This window comes from Pleurodeles waltl, chromosome 1_1 (assembly GCF_031143425.1).
Source record: "Pleurodeles waltl isolate 20211129_DDA chromosome 1_1, aPleWal1.hap1.20221129, whole genome shotgun sequence".
NCBI classification, from domain to species: Eukaryota; Metazoa; Chordata; class Amphibia; order Caudata; family Salamandridae; genus Pleurodeles; species Pleurodeles waltl.
Genome location: NC_090436.1, coordinates 728,048,155 through 728,071,974, shown reverse-complemented (window position 1 = coordinate 728,071,974; position 23,820 = coordinate 728,048,155). Strand labels below are relative to the sequence as shown.

The 23,820-nt window shown below is 40.8% G+C and overlaps 1 protein-coding gene across 5 annotated transcripts in view; it reads right to left on the bottom strand.

Annotated features, from left to right (window-relative positions):
* The window catches only part of CDC42SE2 (CDC42 small effector 2), a 301,018-nt gene that overhangs the window by 205,709 nt on the left and 71,489 nt on the right, over positions 1 to 23,820 (bottom strand). For 4 of the 5 annotated variants that reach the window (XM_069227321.1, XM_069227318.1, XM_069227329.1 and 1 more), the window contains exon 2: positions 9,072 to 9,148. The exons of the other annotated variant lie outside the window; for it this stretch is intronic. The gene's annotated coding sequence lies outside the window, so the exon portion shown is untranslated. The remainder of the gene's footprint in view (positions 1 to 9,071; positions 9,149 to 23,820) is intronic. 5 annotated transcript variants of the gene reach the window in all.

The window sequence follows — 23,820 nt, the reverse complement described above, 5'->3', positions numbered from 1 at the left end:
ATTCATGTCTTAAAAACACCCATTTAATATTTGACATCAATTTACCCACATTTTCACTTAAGAAAATGAACAATTTCTTACAATATTTTAATGCAGATAGGCCAATGGAATGTTTTTAGCTGGACCTACATTTCGTTATTAGGGGTTCTCAGAACACTGACATGAGAGCTCATGATTTTAAGGATACTGGGCAGTGGCATAGTGCAAAATGATGGGACTCTCCTTCGGAATGAGTTGAAAGCCCCAGAGTCTCATGTCCAAATGATTTTCATAGATTCTGCGTTTGATGGGAGCCCAGGAAGCATGGGAAACCCCTCACGCCACTGGGTCGTGTATTACGCCCCTGCCTGGGGCTGCCTCTAAAGTTTCTGTGGGCCCAATATAAGAAATTGCTAGTAAAATAGCAGAATGCAAAACCAGTGGCTGTATTAGTTTCTCTGTTTTTTGAAAATGCATTCTCCACCAAGAATTTCAACAAGTTTTGGCTGGCTTCTATAGCTGCTGATCCTAGTGAGGCCTTCTGCAGTTTACACACAGTTCCAGGAGCCTAAAATGCACACGTTTCCAATGGAAAGTACAGTTTTTGCTGCAAACCCCTGGGCATTCCAAACTCTAAAATTACTGGCATTTTATGTGAGCACAGGTTGTTTCATTTGAACTGCTCACAGGGTCTGATTTAGGCTAACATTCTCAGCTGCAGTTTATGCTTCATTTAATTATGAGACATGAACTCTACAAATGTCACTAAAATTATCACTTGGCGTCCAGCTTGACGCTAAATTATTAATGAACTGGCTTTCAGCTCAACGTCCCTTTTGCACAGATGGAGGCATTTAAGACTTGGCTTGATAGAAATTTCATAACATTATTTTCGATTCATGTTTCCATTTCTGTGTGTATCCAATGATTCGACATTGTACGTGCGTCCAAACATTTTTACGCCTCATCTGCACTCTGACACCGCAACTAGAAGGTTTAAGACATTATAAGCACTACAAATAAACTAGCAAAAGCGGCATACAAGGGGTTAGTGTATTCAGAAAGAGAAAAAAAATACACATCAACCCATAAATGTGTAATTTTGCAGAATGACCATTTAAAACCTATGGAACCATCCCGGGGTACCACTGGGGAACCTTTCTGTACAGTAGTTCATTTGTCAGAGGTTCAATGGCAGCACAACATTAAAAGAAAATACAAAAACGCTCGAAAAACATCATATATGACATTTTAACGTAGCAATTAACAGTTCAATTTAGTTCATTAGGGGGACCAATAGCCCTAAAGCCATTTACAAAATGCACCAATTTAAATAAACATAACAAAATTATCATACACCTTTGCAAGTCCGCAAATGAAAACAGATACAATAAATAGAATTCAAAATTCGATGTGTTCCATAAATATCCGCCTAATATGCCACATTGAATTTAAAAACCTTGATACACTACATATAAAAATCTTCCTCATGTCAGGTATCAGGTTTCTCATGTCGACTCTATATTGGGACACCCTTTTCTCCCAGCAATCCATTTCTTACGCAGGGCAGAGTAGACGCTACAAAAAAAGTATGAGCTCTACTGTCTCTGTTCAAACTTACAAGACGTACAGAGAGGGTCTATTTCTGGCGTCACCACAGAAGTATGTATGTCAATTTGCAGCAAAACACGTTTATATCAAGAGTCCCATATCTAAACTGCAAATAGAGCTGCTTCACGATGGTATCTGAAAATGGCTCAAACACAGTTAAACTTTTAACTTCTAAAAACGCATTAACCAGCGTGCCATGAACTGAATCTACAACAGTTTCTGTAAAGTGAACAAATACTTTCTCTTAAGTTCTTTAGTGATTGTGGTATCCTCTTTCAGGGTAAATCTAAGCTGAGCTGGAGCAGACGCGTACCAACATAATTGAGAGAAAATATATCCAATGGCCCTTGTAGCTTATTATCTCTTTTAGGGCATTTCTATACACGTAAAGCTCTCCTCTGTTCCCCACAATCTCCTCCAGAATAGTATAGGTCTCAGATTTGCTCGGTGTCCGATGGACTTGATCCCCAGATCCATGTACGGGGGAAGAGACGAGGTACTGAGTGGCAAATTAATCAGAGGCCATAGAAATTCCTATTCATTCATGGCAAGCTTTGGGGCCTTCGGATGACCTCAAACTTTAGCCCCGTGGATGATCTGTGGACTTTTAATAAGCCCGATTTATTGTAAGACATCTGAAGAGTGCATTTGCCCATATGCATATTCGCATCATGTTGTCTGTTAGCTTAACACCCAGATAATCAAAAGTCCTGATCCTCTTGAGCTTCACCCCATCAAGATTGGGAATGTCATGATTTCGCTTTAACGATTGAAAGCCATAAACTTAGTTTTGGCAGCATTCACCTCCAAGCTCCTGTTTGCAAAAGCCTCCAAAGTGATCTAATAAGGTCTGCAGTCCCCTATGTGTCCTAGAAATCAGTAATGTATCACCTATCATCTGCAAATAGAAGAGCTGGAATTGCACTCGGACGTCATTTAGGGGAATTCCTGCTGACAGAACTCAGGAAGTCTACTACTCCATTTATGTACAGAAAGAAGACCGTTGGGGAGAGACTCCAACCCTGTCATATCCTCTTCATAACTGGTATCTGTTTGATTAACCTGCACTTTGGGCCCCACCTTAATTGAGCATGGGAGCTTTCATGTAGCCTCATTTGTATGGACAACATTTTCCTGAATTCTCATTTCTTTGAGGAATGACCACAGCTTGGATCTAGACACCAAATCGAAAGCATCTGGCCTAAGATGTACAAATGCCACATAGTAGTGGCCCTTTCCCAAAAGAACTGCTATCCAATAAATCAAGCAGAACCTAAAGACTTGATCTATAGTGCTAATCCTTTATCAGAAGCCGGCCTGGAGATGTGAGAGAATATCATTTACAGTAGGCCATGCCTGAAGTTTGTATAAAACCGGACGGCTAAGTTTTTTTGCATACTGTCTATAAGACATCTATAATTACATAGGCTTTCCCTTGGCCCTTTTAACATTTAGCCTGTACAGCACTTGAGCTGTGCTTGCAAAGCATTTTGTATTTAAAAAAAGTTCTTAAGAGGTTTAGAATGCACCCAATACTTACCTGAACTTAATATGTGTGGATTCCAACGTCGCTCTAATTTACTTGCTTCTCATTGGCAAGCATATCTTCTGCTTTCACTTCCTGCTTTGCTTTTGCTGTCCTTGCTTTTGCTGTCCATGCGGTCACAGGGCGCTTGGACCAAGTACACCTTTCAGTCTCTAACCACTGGCTAAAGGCTGTTAGAAATGGGGTCTTTGGTTGGCAGTCAGGTAACCCCCTGTTCAAGCAAGGACCCTCACTCTAGTCAGGGTAAGTCCCACACAATCCAAATTATCCTGTGCCCACCCTCTGGCAGCTTGGCACTGAGCAGCCAGGCTTAAATTAGAAGGCAATGTGTAAAGTATTTGTGCAATAAATCATGCAATAACAGTAGAACACCACAAAAAATACACCACACAGTGTTTAGAAAAATATATAATATTTATCTGGTTGAATGCAGGTCAAATCGTTTAACAATGGATAAGTACACTTTGAATTGTCACTGTAGGAAAGGACAAACGAAGTCTTTAGTCTTTAAAAAGCAACAAATGTCTCTTGCAAGCACAAAGTACCTGGTTTGGGTTCAAATTCTCCGCAAGGGGCCACAGAGGAGATGCGTGGAAAACGGGGAGGTGCGTGTCGTTTTTTCTGGCGCACACCGATGATGAATCATTGAGTTTTCACGCACAGCACGCTTTGCGTCGATTTCTGGTGCATAGACTGGGATCCTCATCGGGTTGCGGGATTTTCAGATGACCCGGGGATGATGCAGAGAAATCCTGGGCGTGCAGGACGAAGTCACAGGGGCTACGTCGATTTGGTGGGCGATGAATAGAAATTTCTGTCGCACAGAAGGTGCTGCGTTAATTTTTCTCGCAGGAAGTCGGGCTGCGTTGTTCCGGTTCGGCTTTGCGTCGATCCAGTGGGCCGTGCATTGGAGTTCCGGTCGCAACGCTGGCGCTGCGTCGTTCTCCTCTCTGGGAGCCAGGCTGTGTCGTTCCAGTTTGACGTGGGGTGATTTTCTCACCGCAATGCAGGCTGTGCGTTGTTTCTTGCAGGCTATGCATCGATTTTCGCCGCACAAGGAGTTCTTTTGCAGAGATGAAGTCTTTTTGGTCCTGAGACTTCAAGGAACAGGAGGCAAGCTCTATCCAAGCCCTTGGAGAGCACTTCTCAGCAGAGCCAGAGGGCAGCAGTCCTTTGCAGAAAAGCAGTCAGGTGAATCCTTTGGGTAGCCAGGCAGTTTCTCTTGGCAGGTTGCAGGTTCTGGTTCAGGGATTCCTCTTCAGTGGTATCTTGTCCAGACGTGTCTGAGTTTCTAGGGTCAGAGACCAAGCTTAAATACCCAAATGTGCCTTTGAAGTGGGGAGACTTCAAAGAGTGGCTTAGAAGTGCACAAGGTCCCCTTTCAGTTCCATCCTGTCTACCAGGGTCCCAGTAGGGGGTGTGGCAGTTCATTGTGTGAGGGCAGGCTACTGTCCTTTGACATGTAATTGTCAGGCCCTCCACCCTCCCAGCCCAGGAAGACCCATTCAGTATGCAGATGTGTGCAAGTGTGACTGAGTACCCTGTGTTTGGGGTTTGTCTGAGTGGAATGCACAAGGGAGCTGTCAACTAACCCAGCCAGACTTGGATTGTAAGACACAGAAGTTGTTAAGTGTAGAGAAATGCTCACTTACTTTCTAAGAGTGGCATTTCTAGAAAAGCAATATTAAATCCAACTTCACCAATAAGCAGGATTTTCTATTACCATTCTGGCCATACTAAATATGACCTGGTTACTCCTTTTAGATCAGAATCTACCACTCAAACAGTATATGAGGGTGGCCCTAATGCTATCCTATGAAAGGAGCAGGCCTCACAGCAGTGTGAAACAAATCTAGGAGTTTTACACTACTAGGATATATAGAACACACATGTGCATGGCCTGCCTTTTACCTACAAAGCACCCTGCCCTAATGGCTACCTAGGGCCTACCTTAGGGGGTGACTTGCATGTCGAAAAAGGGGAGTTTAAGGCTTGGCAATTACTTTAAAATGCCAAGTCGAAGTGGCAGTGAAACTGCATACAAAGGCCCTGCAGTGTCAGGCCTTAGACATGGTTAGGGGTCTACTTATGTGGGTGGCACAACCAGTGCTGCAGCCCACTAGTAGCATGTAATTTACAGACCCTGGGCACATGTAGTGCACTTGATTAGGGATTTACAAGTAAATTGAATAAGCCAACTGGGTATGAGCCAATGTCACCATGTTTAAGTAGAGAGCACATGCACTTTAGCACTGATTAGAAGTGGTAAAGTGCGCAGAGTCCCAAAAGCCAGAAAAAATGAGGTCAGAAAAGGAGAAGGAGGAAGGCAAAAGGTTTGGGGGTGACCCTGCAGAAAGGCCATTTCCAACACTGGCCACTGTCCTTCCACTGGCTATTTTATTCTGCAGGTATTTTTTATTTATTTATTTACGAACAAGCACTCCTTCTGCACTTCTGCTCTCCTTCCACTCAGTTGTTTTTTGCCCAACTCCTGCTCTGTCAGATGTCTCCTAACTTCCCACTCTCCTCCCATTTTGGGTATTTCCTCAATTCCCCACCCCCTTGTCTGTTGTTAATCCGGGGCCTTTCTGGATTCACTGCAGCATACGAGGGCGAATGACTGGAATACATTTGAACACATCTACAGTGTGAAGCGTTTTCACTGCAAACTTATATTTTTGTACTTGCCCTCACTCACAGTTTGGGACGGCATGCTTCACAGTCATGGGCATTCCAGAAGCTGTAACCAGGCTTATTCACAAGATCCTGTGATTGTTTTGCAGTCCAGATGCTTTTAGAACTAGAAATGGGACTGCCTCTTGCTCTGTAATTAAACATTTCTATTTGTTGAAGCAGCTATGTAATGGCAAATCAGACATCTTCACAAACACCTGCTTAAAGTACACAACCGCATAGCTTTTCCCAATTTAAAAGATAAAAAGTATGCTATACAAAAAAAAAAAATTATTCCAAAATGGTCACCAATTAAGCAAGGAATAACTTGTATTTGCCTCTTTCTACTTTAGTTACATATTTAACATTTTCTTTAATCTGACATGCAGAATTACCATCACTAGTGGGTGTCTAGATTAGAAAAAACTAGATTTTCTAGCTCTTTCTGGCTGTATCTTCTCGTTGTCCATACAAGCTTGCCTGTCTCGCAGAGAGGGCGGGACAGCAGAGTGTGTGTGAGTCCTGATTGGTCTACTGGTGTTTAAACTTGGCATCTACTGGTGGCAGCTGTCTGACCCCCAACTCCTCCCCACACCCGCTAGGGGTAGGCTGCACTGTTAGATCCAGCTGGGGGAGTGAAAGAGATCCGTGTGTTTCAGATTAGGCACTTTTACCCATATATATGGGTATAGTATGTTCTTGCTATTTACTGTAAATAATAAGCAGTAGGAAGCCAGTGAGATAAACGAGCAAACGAAGTGCTACAATCCGCTTAAGAGAGCTGGAAAAACTGAAGTAAAGCGGCAAATATGTCCGAGATATCATGAGCTCACAAACACACCACGTCAGAAGATGCTATAGATTCAACTTCCTGAAAGAAATGCCCTACATATGGTACAGTGTAAGGGCAGCCACATCAGAATTTTGATTGGAGCACTTAGGTCAATATCACCATTTTGTGACTGATTGAATTTAGTGAACTTGCAAATGCAAACTAAGTCTCGTTTGGAGCGGGTGAACTGGCACGGACCAATGTTCCATATCCTTTAATAGTATTTATGTAAAACAGTGCTAGAGAGGAATGTAGGTAAATGGAAAATATTTAGGAGCTTTTGTGCGTCAGAAACACACAACTCATTCACTGGGGAAAAAAACACTGAAAGAGAGTAAATAGCCACACTACCTCTGCAATGCCTGCCTTATATCTTCACTCACTTTTCTGACTTCCCTCAAAACTTGACAGTATTTAAGCTCTGCTACGTTAGCTGGAAAGCTAGACACCCACAATGACCGTGATATGCTGACGAGAAGAATTATTACCGAAGGCCTCTGCAACGCCCCTGGACTCCTCCAAAAGGCAAGCACTGGCAAAGCCAATAGGGCTCGCCTGTGAGAGCTATTAATTTGTAGTGATTTACAGCCATGCTGTACAGAAGAGGAATTCTTTGCAGTGAGGATAAAACTCATGCAGCCAGGACTAACATGCTTTTTAAATAAACAAAAAGTGTATTAGCACTGAATGCATCATAGCCCTTTTTTATTCATAATATTTTAAGCAATTTTACACAACAGCCACGCTATAAATTATTGCCAAAGTCGGCAATCCCCATGCTGTACTGTATGAACTAAAGGCAATGGCAGAGTCTCAAAGGCAAGACATGCTGGCTTTGTCAAGTCTTGGGACAACACCCCTGTACTTCTGAGGAAAATCAGTTAAGCTCCCCATGAGTGAAAAAGAAAAAACAAAATATGACTGATCACATATAGAAAACAACTGCGCCCATATCTTATGGAAGTAGATAACAGACGTTGTTAATAAAAGCAGAACATCTGTTAGAATAAACATCCATTTCGAAGGAAAAAAGGGCTAATTTGAAGTGTGTGTGGCATAGTAAAACATAGCTGCAAATGGCCAGAAGTTAAATAAGGACAACAGAGAAGAATTTTTTTTTTTTTTTTTAAAAGTAGTACCTCAATCACAGTGCACTCAGTGGAAGAACATCAAGCTGAAGCAATAAATACTTGGCCCATGCTCCAGCAGAATGAAGAGGGCGTGAAGCCCCTTTGTTGTATACAAAATCTCTCACAAGCAAGAGAACAGGAGCTGTCGCAGGTGAGACCTAAAAAAACCGTCTAGAAAATCTAGTGCTGCCCACTTTTTACACTTGGGGCTAGTTTGGACAACATTCGACCTAGCATCCAAACTGGTGGCATTCCATAAATATGTTTCACACTATTCCCGCTATATTACACCAAAGTATGCATTACTGATTAATCATGTTCCATCTTAGTTAATCATATGTTGTAATAAAATTTCTGAATTTTCCACTGGAAAAATCAAACTGTGTTGTGCAGTTGAATGGGAAGAGTCCAGGTGCAGAGGTTTCTCTGTGCCCTCTGGCATGCAGGACATTCCACCTAGTAGACAGCAGCTCATAGTCTCTGAACTGGGGGAGGGGGATGCACTAGCTCCTTACCTCTCCCTATTCCATCTCCCTGCTAAGTCAGGCACTGACAGCCACAAGGTGAGTGCTGCTGAGTCGAATCCAGTGTTTGAAACGTCTGGAAGTATGTTGGCAATGGGAAATCCCATGTAGCGGATTAAAAGGCGGAACCGTTGACAAATCTAACTTGATATGTTTTAAATAAATATACAAACTCTTTCACCAGGTCTTACTGATCACATTCAGTAATGTTGCCCAGCAGCACACTCTCCCACCGAGTACAACTGGGGTGCCCAGCGGACAACCAGGAGACAGAGCCATGCCTGATTTTCAGAAGGACCTTATCCTACATACATGATTTCCATTCAGAACCCAGAAAGCAAGTTTGCTCTATGTCAACATCGTGAAAATGGACATGGACAAAGAGCCTGTTAGACACCCCTTCCTTTTTCAATACCTCTGATAAAACAAAATGAAGAGGGGCAGCTGATTTAAAGACCCACAAACCCCTCCTGTTTCAAACGTCAGTGTTACGAAATACAATGCGATTCCCGGCAGCAAAGCCTGGTGGGTCATTAATTTTACAAACACAATCATAAAAACATCATGCCAGTTCCAAAGCATGTGAAAAAACTACGAGCATACGATTTCCGTTCTTATATTTTCACAAATGATTAGGGAAATCTTTGGAACTTCCCCATAAGAATAAAAGTGTCATGTATCATGTGACGCATGAACAAACGCATGGGTAGTACATATTAAAATGTGCATAGAGTAAATAATTGAGCAAATGGGGATCACGACAATACATATCTCACCTGTAGAGCCGTTACTAGACATATCCGTCATGATGTTCTGCTCCTTGATGACAACTTCCAGAAGGACGCCGCAGGGCCTGTGAAAAACCACAAAGTTTCACAACTTAAAATTAGAGCAATTTTAAGCGCTTGAGCGGCTCCTACCTAAAGGATGCGGCAAATCTACAGTTTTAAAATGTAAGTTTGCTGCACTCTGTTGTGTTGGGGCCCTAAGCCCCCATGCTACTAAAAAGATACAACACGGACACAGTTTGGTGGTATCTTGAACTGGCCCTGGGCACGTGCGCCCAGCCCCTTTTATTGCCAGGGTCACCTGACCGGTGACGCCTGTGTTGGGTGGGTGTGGGGTGTATGTGGGAGGCCAGCCCTCAGCAGAGAGGCTGGCAAAACACTAGAACGTGTCCAGCAGGACACTACACACTCTACCTTCCAAAGTAGAGTGCAAGTTTCAAAACAGATGCTTACATTTTAAAACGGTTTCTTTTTGATGCAATGCGTTTTTTTTGTATAACTGCTGTAGAATAGAAATACACAATATATTTTATCGATTCTTTTTTTCTTTGATTTTCATAGATAGTTGTGTTTTTGGCTTCTCTTCATAATTTTTAACCCCATTCATTACCCCCAACCCCGTGAGCAACACCAAACCAAGCTGGCCCAATTTCCCACCTCCTTCCCTTGTGTATGCACCCTCTCTCTCTCACTTCAGTGAACGTCCCTCTCCACCTCCGCTCCTTGGTTAAAACCCACTCTCTCTCCTAGGGAGCAGCCATTAGGCTACATCAATATCTCCACCATGTGTGTACCCTCAATTTCCCTTGCATGCACCCTCCACCTCCCTGAGTTTGCAATCTTCATTCTATTTATACACACACGTTTGCTGAAATACAGATCGTGTTCTGTATCTGAAACATCCGAAATACAGGCACACTGGTTCACAAACTCGTGTTATCTATAGTGTAGGACCAACAAACCAAAGAAAAAAAAAAGACATGTAACCACAAGCATACAGTTTGGTAATGAGAAATCATCTTGCTACACCAGTTGCATATGTTTTTAGCAAAGTGTCCTACTGACAGGCTCAGACACCAGAAGAAGGAAAGAGACTAATTGATAATTACTGTGCAAACAATATTTGAAGAGTCACATTTACAAGGAGGGATGGACATCCTTGTGGGTGAAAGCCTACCATTTACTTGTCTAGAAATCTAGATACCTACAAACACATATTTTGTGCTACAGTATTGAAAAGGAGGTTGACCCGTAGCCACAAATGTAACAAAAAAAATATACATATAAGCCTACACATCTGGCATGCAAACTTTTGTAGGTCCACCAGCATCAACGGCGTGCATGTGAGGTAGGTAGATAAAGCTGTCAACTTGGGCACAAAGCCTAGCCAAAAAAAAAAAAAAAAGGTCCTGCATTTAGCCACAGATTGAGGGGAAATACTTTGTCGCCTAGAGTCTTGGCAGTGTAGTGATGCTACAATCTACATGTCAGTACTCCTAATGATAATCACCAGGTTCTACTTCTACTGTGGTATACTAGGAGTGTTCTCCTCACGCTTCAAACACAGTCAGTAAAATTGTTATGAAATTATACACACACACACACACGTTTTCTTTTCATTGAAGTTACTCTCACTGCAGTCGGTCAATTGAAGAATACAAACAGGTTGAAAACAACTTCAAACAAACATTAATACCATTTCCAAGAAAGTAAAGGTGCTCGGGAAAGTATGTTTAGTTCATCACAAAACGATTTAAAGATTCCGTCAAAGACCACAAAAATGAAAAACACTCAAAGACAACATAAAAAACTGTTAAAAACTACTTTGTAATTCGGGGGCTAATTTCACAGAGCCAAGAAGAAATCTCCTAAATGTCATCCAGGATTCACTGCTACTCCCTCCTCAATGCACACAAAACTCCAGTAACTGAGGGAAAAAAAAAAAAAAAAAAAAAAAAACACTATTTAACGGTCCCATCAACCCCTTAAAAACAGAGACTCCCAAGAGCGAGAATACAAATTTATGAAACTATACAGCACTTTCAGTGTAAGAGAGCTGCAATACTGTACCACAAACTTTAATATAGTAAACAGCTATAATATCCCAAACGTCTTAGCCGAAGTATTGCTTGCAAACTAGAGGATACCATGTGTGTGTGCTGATAATGCACTCTTCTCAATATATTAGACGATTGCAAAAAAAAAAAGCCTTCAGCAGCTACAAGTCAACCTCAAGCCCGATTCCTCTCTGATGCCTTAATAATAGTAGAACCTTTCATCCGCAGTACAAATGTATAGGTTAGGCCAACACAAGTATGCCTTACACAATATCTCCTCCACAAAGGAGTTGACCACAGCGGACAAAGGCATAGATTGATTTAAGCCACTGGTTGCACGTGGGGCCCCATCCGCAATCATTTTTGGTGACCAGCAATACATTTTCTTCAACAGACTTTTATCCAGAGAACGAGGGATAAAAACACAAAAGGAAGAAAGGATAGGAAAGAGAGAAAAACACTGACAAAGGGAGAAATACGGGATAAAAAAAAACAAACAGAGAAAGGGGCAGGAGCGTATGTGATGGATTAAAAAGCCATGCAATGGAATCAAGACTACACAGTCTTGGTGTTAGTCACTGCAACCTTCAATAGCGCCAGCCGCAGGCTTCCAAACAAAGCTATTGGCCCGTGCACTTATACTTTTACAAATTAAGCAAAAGACAAAGGGCAGGTTCACAAATATTCTTGCAAATTGGAGTTCAACTTCCCTACATAAACACAAAGAAACAAAAATCAACTGTGAATTCAAGTGAGAGAGCCAGAAAGTGAGCATAAAAGTGTAAAGTTAAATGTGTGCCCATGTCAGAGTAAATAAACTAAGAGAAACAATAAGAGTTAAGTGAGGAAGTAAAAGATTAGTGAGCTAGAGTGTGCAAGGAAATGATTATGACAAAGATAGAGTGAGCCTCATATGTTAGAGTGAACTACTGAAGGGGCGGGAGTGATCTGGAGAACTGAAGAGACTGAAATAGAGTGACAAAGACAGAAAGAAAGTGAGACAAATATTGACTTGGTTAGAGTGATTACAGTGAGCGAATGAGAGTGGATGTTTGGAGTAAGCAACACACAAGTAAAATACACAATGAGTGGTAGATAATGAGAAGTAGAAAATTATGAAAATGGAGAGAAAATTAGATAGTAAAGGTTGGGGAAATTTAGAAATAATTGGGAGCTAAAAGAAAAGAAGACAGAAGCAAGCACTGAGTAGCACTGTACCTAATGTGTGAGCCATTCTTTATGACACCTACAGTGTACATAACGCACAATACAGCCTTGCTGTCTATAGGTCAGACTTTATGTGCCACAGGAACTAATGAGCCATCACCATTACGGATTTACAGACTCCCTGGCCTTAAACCAAGACTTAAGGAATGGTAATCAAGTTGTTTTGTAGCATGGAATTCTGAAGGACATTCACCTCCACTTGCATTCTGATGGACATACTCTGGCACAGTTAAGGTGATGGCTGTTCAAGCTCCTGTTGCTGTATTACAATTACAATATTTCACCTGGCATTACAATTACAATTATTTTTGGAGCAGAGAAAGTTTCTGACAAAGCATCATTTCTTCTTTGGCCCACTCATGTCTTTCCTGTCACGGAGAAGTGGAACTTCTGAGTATTGTGGTAGGTTTTGAAATATTTCTAATTTCATAATCTCCCTTTCTATGGTGCTTAGGTAAACACAGTTTAAGAAATATCCATCCTTCAAAAATGTTCTAAAAGTTTCCTAGGAACAATCCTGCCCATTCTCGCCTAGAAGTGGCATCTCCTCATCATTTATAAGTAGACAAAATAATTGAAGGTAGCATTGTCGATCACAATTTGAAAAATCTGCTTGATTAATGAACTTCACTGAAAAGATCTATGCTGTGGTTTAGCCATCAGATTCCTTCAGAACAAAGAAGCAGGAAAAAAGTCTCTCTCCTGGTTTGGGGACTTTAAAATACGAGTCTCGCAAGAAAGACTGGCTTTGTTGCAGAGTCTGAGGGAGTCCATTTGAGATCTCAGTGGATATGAATCAGCAGTTAATGTTTTTGAAGAAGTGTACTATGGTATTCTAAAAGCGCAGACCACTATTTCATGAGAGAACAAAATTAAAAACTGGTTGGTAGAATTCACTAGTATCCCCATCATTGATGGTCAGAAACGGGACATTTTGGATGTTGGGGTCCTGTGATTTGGCACTAAATGCGTGGAAGCCCTGGTCTCTAAAACTTACCACTTGCCTTCTCTTCCATGCACGTGCATGATGGGCGTGGTGCAAGATAAACATGTGTGGTTGCCAAATGTGGAGCCTTCCAACTCTTACATTTAGGCACCACTACTTGCTCCATGAATGAACCCCAGACAAGGTGTGAGGATATGATTTTTTTTAAACAAATTGACTTTTAAACTAATGTTTCACTGGAAGAGAAGCACAATTACTGCCAAAATGGAATCCTCTGGATGCATATACTTTCATATTGAATTTGTTGCCGTATACCTAACAAAAGGTATGGAAAAACAGAAAAAAATATTTTGGTATTTAAAAACAGGAGCCATGGTAGAGAATTAGCATTGATTAATAAATGCGGAGCTGAAAGTATTTTCTAAGCCACATGCTACACACCTTTTTGATTTGTCTACAGGGTATTACGAACTCGAATCACAACACATAATGCTACGTATTAAACAACTTGTGGTAAACAGTATAGAAAAAACTAAGAGCGGGTGACTGATGCTGGAAACCACCATGCAAAATAGGCCAAACTATACGACCTTTATTTGTAAATCGTCTTTTGCCATTCGTATGGCCAAACATCTTTTAGAATATGGGTGCCCTTTGCAGAACTGTGGTACTCTTATGTTTCTGCTATCTTGCTGCATACCAACGATGAAATAAATCTGCTATCCAACTTAAAGCACAACTTATATTTTTTTGTATTGAATTGGTTATAGTAACAAAGACAATCAACAAATATCATCAAGCCTTTTGATCCCAAACATCAATAACATTGTACTCATAATAGGTGTGCATCATTAAATACGTTTGAAATGTAGGTGGTAGGTGCCTATAAACAACTTTCAATGTTTGTGTAGTTTTATGGTTAAGAAATGTATGGTACAAAACAGAACCAACTAGAATACTACACACATTAACTAGAGAAGAATAAATAAACTAGAAACTGGTGCTTTGTAAATTTGCCAAATTGCAGCAGCAGAAAAAACGGCCATACTGACACTTGGAGGAAATGTCAAAATCAATTTGTAAACTCTGGTAGTGGGTATGAAGCTTTTCTGTATTAGTAAGGGTTTCCTAGAATAAGAAGAGGAAAGCTAAATTGGATGCTTCTGCATGCCTACCTTCCGACTTGGAACTGTTGGTAATCGATAATTTGAGACCATAGAACAAACTGTAGAAGAACAATATTAACAAAGTCACTGCTTATACTTAGCTTACATTATCGTCTTTCAAAGAGAACAAAGTTGTGAGCAAAGGCAAACTAAAAAGATGATCTTCAGAGCTCCAGTAAGGAAATACCTTGTCAAACACTTTCTGCCCAGATGAGTGCTGGAAGAAAATGGGCATTTTAAAACACACGTTGTAATGTTCCATTAACACTCCAGTCGGAGTACAATTTGCTCTCATCTACACGCGAAAAGATGAGAAGATAAGAGTATAGAGTGCTTCCATTAATAGATCAAGGATTTGGAGTCCCACAGGGCTGCTTCAAATTAGCTCCAGTTCTTATGTCTGTCCTCTTACAATACTATGTTTTCATAGAAATGGGGATTCAACTGGAAATCACATTCCCACAGACACCTTAAGATTGCCAAAACTCAATTCCAATCTGAGCTGTGCGTCCATCTGGCTATGTTGTGACACTTGATAGAGAAAACCTTTGTTGCTTCATTCAGACATTGGGCCTGATTACAACTTTGGCGGAGGATGTTAATCCGTCCCAAATGTGACAGATATCCTGCCCACCGTATTACGAGTTCCATAGGATATAATGGACTCGTAATACGGCGGGTGGTATATCGTCACATTTGGGACAGATTAACACCCTCCGTCAAAGTTGTAATCAGGCCCATTGTCTTTTTAACAAATGAGCAAATAAGCAAGAAAATCCTAGATTAACTATGTTGTTTATTTTTTTTCATATGGCATTTCTTTTAATTCACATTTCGCCTTCACTACTGTGATCCATGGGAACCTCCAAATAGATGGACGATACAAAGAATAAAGGAATCCCAAGATTTTTAAATGCCTATATTTATTAGTACTGCATTTGGTTAACAACGGTTTAAGAAGATGCAGGCATTCAGTAGAAACTGATATACAAATTCAGAGTTACACCGTCTTGAGCAAAGGGCACACATAAGGTTGTTGGCAATTTAGCAGTGCTAAATGGAATGTTTCACTAACTAAATATTTACCCACAGGCGTATTCTTTTGCCGCAGGCCCATCTCATTAAAACACAGGCCCACAGTAACTAAGGGTGGATTACTATACATTCATTAAACAAACACTAAACTCGGATTATGAATGGGTTCAAGGAAAGTTTATGTTCACATGAGTTTGCGGAATGGCATCAAATGCAAACCTTATCACAGCACAATGGCTGGAGTCTTGAATGAAAGAACTTCACCATTTAGGAAGAGTTATTCACCAAATGAGAACATTAGCAATAAACAGGGTATGGTACGAACACATGATGGCAATTATGAATAACATAAATTATGTTTACTACTGGAATCAGTCACAGAGTCTCAAGCTGGTACAGCGCTAGTTTAGGGTGACTCACAAATTAAGTACCATGTCCTGAAACAGGACCGTTTACTATGAATCCCATTGCTTTGTTTGTGAAATATGCTTTAACTAAACTACAGTTAAGAGACTGGTTTTGGAGACTGATCTGAGAGACCTGCCAAGTAATCCAAGCAATTCAAATTTGAATATTGATTTTAACTTCGAACCACTAGGGCAGACGTACATTAGATCACTGGACTTCAAATGTAATTACTAAAGCGTATATCCCATTGCTCACATTTCCACATGTGAAAGACAACCTCCTAAAATGAGGTGCCCATGAGATAAACTGCTGCTAGCTACGCCTGGATTTCAGTAGCAGAGAGAGTGTTTTGCTAAGTCAGACACAGAAATATAGACAACCTATATTTTAACCATAGTTATATGTCTCTTTATATATATGTCGATCTGTCTCTAAACCCACTACCCAGCTCTATCCCCACAATGGTGTGAACAGAGCTTGAAAAGTAAATTATCTCAGGCCTACAATATGCAGACAAGTGAGCTTCACTCGAGTTAGGAATTAAATACATTTTTATAGAGAGCTACTTATATACCATTGAGATTTTCGTAGTTTATGTTTTATACTGTGTGGTGTTGCACAGTACCTTTGCACATGAAACTGTTTCAACAATTACCTAGGCATGGTTCAGGGGGGGTGTTTTAAAGATGAGACTTCAGGACGTTTCCACTTTTCCACATTCTCATATTTAAAACATCTATTCCTTATATAGGGCCTGATTACGAGTTTGGTGGTCTTACCATCGTACCGCCAGTCCCAAGAAGACAGCTGAGCCAGCAGTCTTCTGCCTTCTGTATTATGATGTTTGTGTCTTTCGGCAGCGTTCTTCCAACGGAGATGAACTGTCGTGCTAGGAACCTCACTTTTTGTAGGTTTTGTTCCACAGTGCTAATACAAATGTATGTATGTACACAAAGCAAGTCTGAAAATACACACATATGTATTACACTTTTACACTTATGGAAAATATACCTTGTCCAACAGCACAGGCCCACAGCCATTGTAACAGTGAAGAAATCTATGAGTGGCTTAACTTAGGAGTTGACGACAACGGTGTGGATTTTCTTCATGGCCAAGTGTGTACAGCAAAGGGAGGACCTTGACAAGGGGCTCCATGAAGGGAAGAGGAGGGAGAACTGGATATAAGGTAAATACTTATCTTATATCTTGGGTTTCCGCCAGGTCAAGTATAGAGGTCTTCTCGCCAGTCGGCTTGGCGGTGAGCCACATCGTACTACTGCCTGTGGGAACAGAGGATGGACTCCAGCCGTCAGCCCCTATAGTCTGTGATGGCCATCGATGTGTAGTGAAAGACTGGTGGTGGAGGCAGGACACGGGTGGTCTTTCATCAGTGGGACCGTCAACATTGTAATTCATCTGGCGGACCACCAAGTCGGCGGTTGAGGATTTCAACGATGACGCAATGGACATACCAAGTCCGCCAAAGTTGTAATCAGGCCCTTAAAGTTCCATCTCCACTACAAGAGATATCAATTCAATTATTAGTTCTGCTTTTATGGATGAAAGGACATAGACAAAAAGGTGCCTTGCCTCTCCCTTCTTCTTCCATCAGTGTCTAAACTCGACATAAGCACCAAAACAGTTGGATACTCTCTGGTTGAACATACTGTTTTACATCTGTGACACTTCATAAGAGCCTAAGCATTTATCCGTTTGGTATATATGTTACAGGTTTTGGGCTTGACTCATAAAACATGTGTGCAGGTGTGGAAAATGATTACGTAGTAACAAAATCACAATCCTGAGTAACTGAATAAGTGAGGACAAGGTTTTAAATGCAGAAATATAATTTGCATCTTTTACCACATTCCACACTCTGCACTTCCTTTGAGAAGATATTACAAATCCACTATTTAAACGTCGCCCTGCCCTGTGCAGGCATGGGTCTCCTGTTAGACTACTTTACACACTGCATAGATGGTCCTTCAGCATAAACTCCAGTCTGCACGCCAAAATCTACATTTTCACTTTAGGGACTTCAAGTAGTTATTTACTATTAGAGCAAACCTGTATCTCAAACCAATACTTTCTAATCAGATATACCACTTTTAAAGTAATTCTGGTACATAATTCAGAAATATTTGCAATAACGCAAACACCAAGAGTTCGAGCCTTCTTTTGTCGTAACATGTTTTTTAAGCCAGTATGGATGTTAGATCCACATTTTTCCCTTCATCTTTTCTATCCTAAATATCACAGAAGTCCACTTCGTATTTAGTTGAATGGATCAATCTCCAAATCAAAGTATTGCTGCGGTTTGTCCTTTTTTGTTATAATGAATACAAATATAGTGTTTGATAAGGAAACTTATTTTAATTGAAGTGTTTTTTAAATATTGAGAAGGATGGGGGTCCAGTGATTTAATTGCCATAATACCTTCAGAAAAGTTTAAGTATTTGACTGAAACACGTTTGTTGGGAGTTCTGAGTAGAGGAGCTGGATAAAATGCTGATGTCTGATTTTAAACTCCTCCAGTAACTCCGGGTTCCCCACCCCCGTAAACACAGATAAAATGTAATCTTGTCCACGTCAGAAGTCAGGGTGAGAGTAGGGAGGTTAAAAACATCAAACATAACTATGGTGCAATCGAAAAGAGTTTCTCGCACAAGGATTATTTTCTTCTGAAGAAGCTACAAAACGTAAACGTGCAAGTACTTACATTTTATTAACCGGAGCACTCAAGAAAATACGCAAATGGCATTGACTTCCTTGAATTACCTGCCAGCCTCATAAAAGTCAGTTATTTGTTTCAAATGCAGGAGTAATCACAAAACTGTATATTCCAACCCTTTTGCTTGGGCTTTGCTTATCAGGAATTCACCATACTACACATATGTACTCTTCCATATGTCTACCCATGAAATGCTTCTTTTCTCCTTTTGCTGTAAAATGCAAATTAATTAATTATGAACATGCACTTTCTTCTGACACATTAATTTAACTTATCCTTAAACAAGCTTACAATAACGAGATCCAACATTTAATACTCGTGACTAACTCATTGTGACTTGACCCTGGGTTCTTCAAAAGCATGTATAGTTCATAATACATTTAACTAACCCTCCATCAATAAATTAAACTATTCATGTACAAAACATGATACTGAAACAAACGCCCTCCTTCCCATTTACTCAATTCAATCTTTCCAATCATCTTCAGCTCTTCTTCCACAAGGGCACATCAAACATTTAAAAAACTTAATGGGTTTATTCACCGGTCATCAATTACATGAACACTCAACTGCGATAGGTTGGTTTCGCAGTTAAACTAAAAGTCAAGACAGAAGTCCTACAAAATAGCTCTTGCCCCAACTTAGTTAACTACTGATGAAGATTTAGCAAACAGAGGTTCTATCCAATCTGAAGTCTGTAAAATAGTAAGAAGGCCATGCCTTCGTTCTCCAGAAATAATTTCCCATGCTCACTTGTTCATTAGAATATCTTTGTTTCTTTTCAAGAACTGTGAAAGTGTATTATTAGTTGGGGTGAATGGTAGTCCACAACAAGTAACAATGTCACTATTCTTGTTAGGTCCAGTAAAGGTTTCCGTTACTTAACCCCAAATTCAACCCCTGGTAGCTATGGTACACAGCAGATAGGGTTGAGGTAAGAAAACTCATAAAATATTTAGGAGTACCAAAACAGTTGAAACATTGAAAATACAACACAATAAAAATCCCTCTCCAATTTATAAAACTAGAGAATATTTAATGAAGAAAATGACAACAAAACAACAAAAATCCAATAAGGGGAACCAGAAATATGAATTTTAAAGTTTTAAAATAAAAATAGTGCCAAAAAAGCAAAGTGCCAACAGCAGGCAACTGGATGGGCTAAACAAGGATAACGGTAAGGTTCAAGGCAGACTGCGACTGGGGCACAGGTGGGATACACAGGTTGGATTTGTTCTAGTTAAAAGTAGAGTTCTCAGCTGGACAGAGCTGCAGGCTGGATACTAAGATGGGGTTGTCAACGACTGGATGATGGAGGATGAGGTCTTGAGGAAGAAGTTGATGAAGGTGTAGAAAAACACAGAGCAGAAAGAGGCTGGGGGTTGTGCACAGGAAGCCGTCAACTTTGATTGGATGCTGCTCGGTGTCAAACCCGGTTAGGTTTATACTTTCAGGCAGGCAGACTCTTTTCTGGGTGTTTGCTTTCCTCATCAAGGCAAGACTGCAGGCAGCAACTGAGGAGGATTCCACGTCGTCTGATGCCAGTTGGCATTTTGCCCACTAAAATGCTTTGCTGCTGTGAAATAGAATAGAGTGGGAGCTACGCCAAAGTAGGTCCCATCAGCATTGCACCCTCAGGAGATTGGCTCGCAGGTAGGTCCCTTGATGTTCCTCCAGGCAAAAAGTCAGAAAAATATTTCTAAGTCACAGGCTTTTAGGTTTAGCCAGGAGGAGCGCAATCGGACACCAGCCAAAGGTTCCAGGACCTCAGGAACAGCACTTGGAGGGGATGGGACAAAGGGGGGGGCAGGCTTCACTCTGACAGGAGCTGAGCTGCCAGCAGTGTCCAGGGCAGGTCCAGTTAAAACTGGTCAGCTGGACTCTTTCAAGAAAGTGGGCTTCTTGCAGTTTTTGTGTCCCTACACAGCCAAATGACTCTTGGGAGTCCACTTCTTTGTCCTGGATACAAGTGGAAGCAGGTTCCACCACTTATGATTCTCCTCCTAGGTCTCAACAGCAGATGCAGTCCTTCTGTCTTCCACAGATCCAGAATAGTTCGGGAGAAGTTGCTCAGGGGTGCCCCATTTATGCCCAGCATTGACCTGGGGGTGGGGTGACTCCTGGCCCCTCTCTACCCAGTAGGGAAAGGTCCTAGGGGTAAACCTGCAGCGTCATCCTCTCTTAAGTCCAACATCAGTTTCTTCCACTGTGCAGGGCTCCTGTGTATACCCTAGAAATGTGAACAGGGAAATGAGAAACTGCTTCTCTGTGGTCAGTCAAAACAGATGCTTGGGGCAGCTCCTCTCTCACTGGGAATTGTGCCTGACTGGTTAGGGGGTACAATGGAGGTGACAATCCCAAGTGTTAGCTACATTTGCCTGTGACAGGTTAGTCCTCTTTGGCAGAATGACCATCAGGGCTGTGCCCAGGAACTTGATTAACTTCAGAGGAACAGGACACCTCCTGGCACCCAAGGCCTTTGTCCGAGCTCTAGGACCTAGTTTACACCTCTCCAAGGAGCTATTCATGGGGGACAGATGGATTATGATGCAGGTGACTTCTACAGGTTTAGGCAAGCAAAAAGTGACTTTTAAAAGTAAGTCCTGAACAATATTTTTTTTAAAAATCAGACTTCACCAATGGACTGGTTTGTAATAAATATATATATATATATATATATATATATATATATATATATATATATATATATATATATATATATATATATATATATATATATTTTTTTATAAAAGTCGAAGGATTAGTTTTGTAGCTGGTTCCTTGGTGGAGATACCTTTAGTAGTATTAATAATGTAGCTCATTGCTTTACTATGGAACAGCTAACCCTGCTACTGTGAACATAGTTTTTAGGGCATTGCCACTGTAAGGACATGTTTAACATAGCACCATTTTAAATACTGTACAAACTGCTTTACTGAACTTTAAGGCCTACGTGGGGGTAACTTAAATAATATTTAAAAGGAGGGTTTAAACATGCCAAAACGGGTTATTCTGACGGATTACATTCACAGTTTTACAGCTGCACAAGCAGGCTACAGTGGTAGGTCAGCAGGCATGTTTTGTACTGTCACTAGTGGTAGCACAATGTGTGCTGCAGTCCATTAGTGTCAGTTAACATACACTTTGTATCATATACTAGAGACCTCTAGGTAAGTTAAATATGCCAATTAGGAGTACAGTCAATTTTGATTTGTTTTAGGGGTTGGCGAAAATGCACCGAGGACTGGTTAGCAGAGTCTCAGTGCATACAGTAAAAAAAAAAAAGAATGAAAAAAAAACAACAAAAAAAAAACACATCAGTACAAAAAGGGGGTGGTCATGCAAAAAGAAGCATTTTCCTATACTAACAAAAACATATTTTGTACCCAGCTGTTAACTGCAAGAAATAAGGAAACTTAACAATGCTATTGTGGAAGATGGCACTGCTTAACAACTCCATTAGCTTCTGGTGCACTGTTTTCAAACTGATCTGCCAATTTATCAAGAAAGTAAAAATATTCCCACTTCCAGAAAGTCGACTTCAATTAGACAAGTTGTCCTAACTGGTTGTAACTAACCTGCATTCAAGATTTCCAGGAGGAAACCCAGTTTTACTTCCGGTGTCGTGGGTCACCCAGAAAACTAAACAACACAATCTGGCTTTCAACTCAAAGCATATTAATATAGAACACATCTACTGGCCAAGAAAGGCTTGTGCTGGCGGAGAGGCGGACATAATTTTAGTGGTCTTTGGTTGATGTACTCTGAAAGAAAAAATACTATGGTGGGGAATAGAAGCTTACAATGGGCAAGCTTCTATTCCTATCCCTGGGCTTATGGAGGGGCTGGGAAGTGATGAGCAGGTAACTAAACATAGACTTTAAACATCAACATTATATCTAACCTGTTTGATCACTGGACTGTGCAATTGTAACTTGAAGATAATAGCATGGCAAATGACCTGTGCATTACACACACACACACACACTATCTAGTACGGAGAAGCATTTAAGAATAGATCTTATAATTTTCTTGAGACATAGTTTTTTGTATCCTGTTGGAACTGGCCAGGAGTCAGCTGAAATGATCATGAGGCAAACTGTCTGGGCTTTCTAGGAGTCCACTCACCATTCTACATAAGTCAGCAACTCACGCCATCATTTATTCAAAATATATGTTAATGACACCAATATCTACCTCCACCTGGGGGCACATCAGCATACCACAGTGACATCTCACAATGCTTGGATCACATCAGTCATTGAATGAGTGGCCACTGATGCTGAGTGATGCCTCCTACTTACTGACTGAAGGCAGAAATCTGGACATTTTTAAAGTTTATAAATTGACTCCAGGTTAACACTAGAGTCAAGAGTTACCTCAAACCAAAAACTCATAGGACAGTCTGCTTCCTATTGAACACTTTCTGACACACTTGATGCTTCACTATTACAGTGCCAGGTCTAAAGGACAGCCCAGAGCAGATAATGAAACTAAAAAGCCTGTGTACCATTGCAAAATAAGATAGCCTTACACAGCTATACCTGCATTACGTGTGAAACACAAACCATAATGCATTCCTGCCGTCACATCTTGATTGAACAGAAATCAGGAAAATAGACCAGGTGTAAAAGGTGCAGTGCTTTACAATATCCTGAATGGATTCTTAAGGCCACAAGACGTGTTCAGGTGGAAGTGATAAATCAACAGGTCTCCTGCTTGCATCTTGAATATTTAATGGTTTTCTTCTAAAGAGTTATATCTAATTTATAAAGTAAATGAAAAAGACAGATCTCACTTGACAGTCCTGTTGAAAGAGGATTGAAGACTCCACAGAGTTAGCGGGGATGCATTTGTACTGAGATTCCGGTACTACATTTAGAGTTGAGAACTGTGTTTGTTCTTTGATCTATATAATGACCAATGTAGTGCATCCAATAGTGCTGTTTTGGGAAGGCATTAAAATGGAATAGAAGATTTCTGTGAAAATTGATCCCAATGGAATTTCTCAAATACTGCTAGTAGTTATAGTAAGAAAGGTGATCAATTTATCTTCCAGAGCTCAGCCTTTCAGGGCTGAGATGAACCACGTTATGGGTAGCCCTTGCTAATTGTTCAATCAGTATGGTATGGTTGATTGTATCAATGTCTGCAAGGAGGGCACACA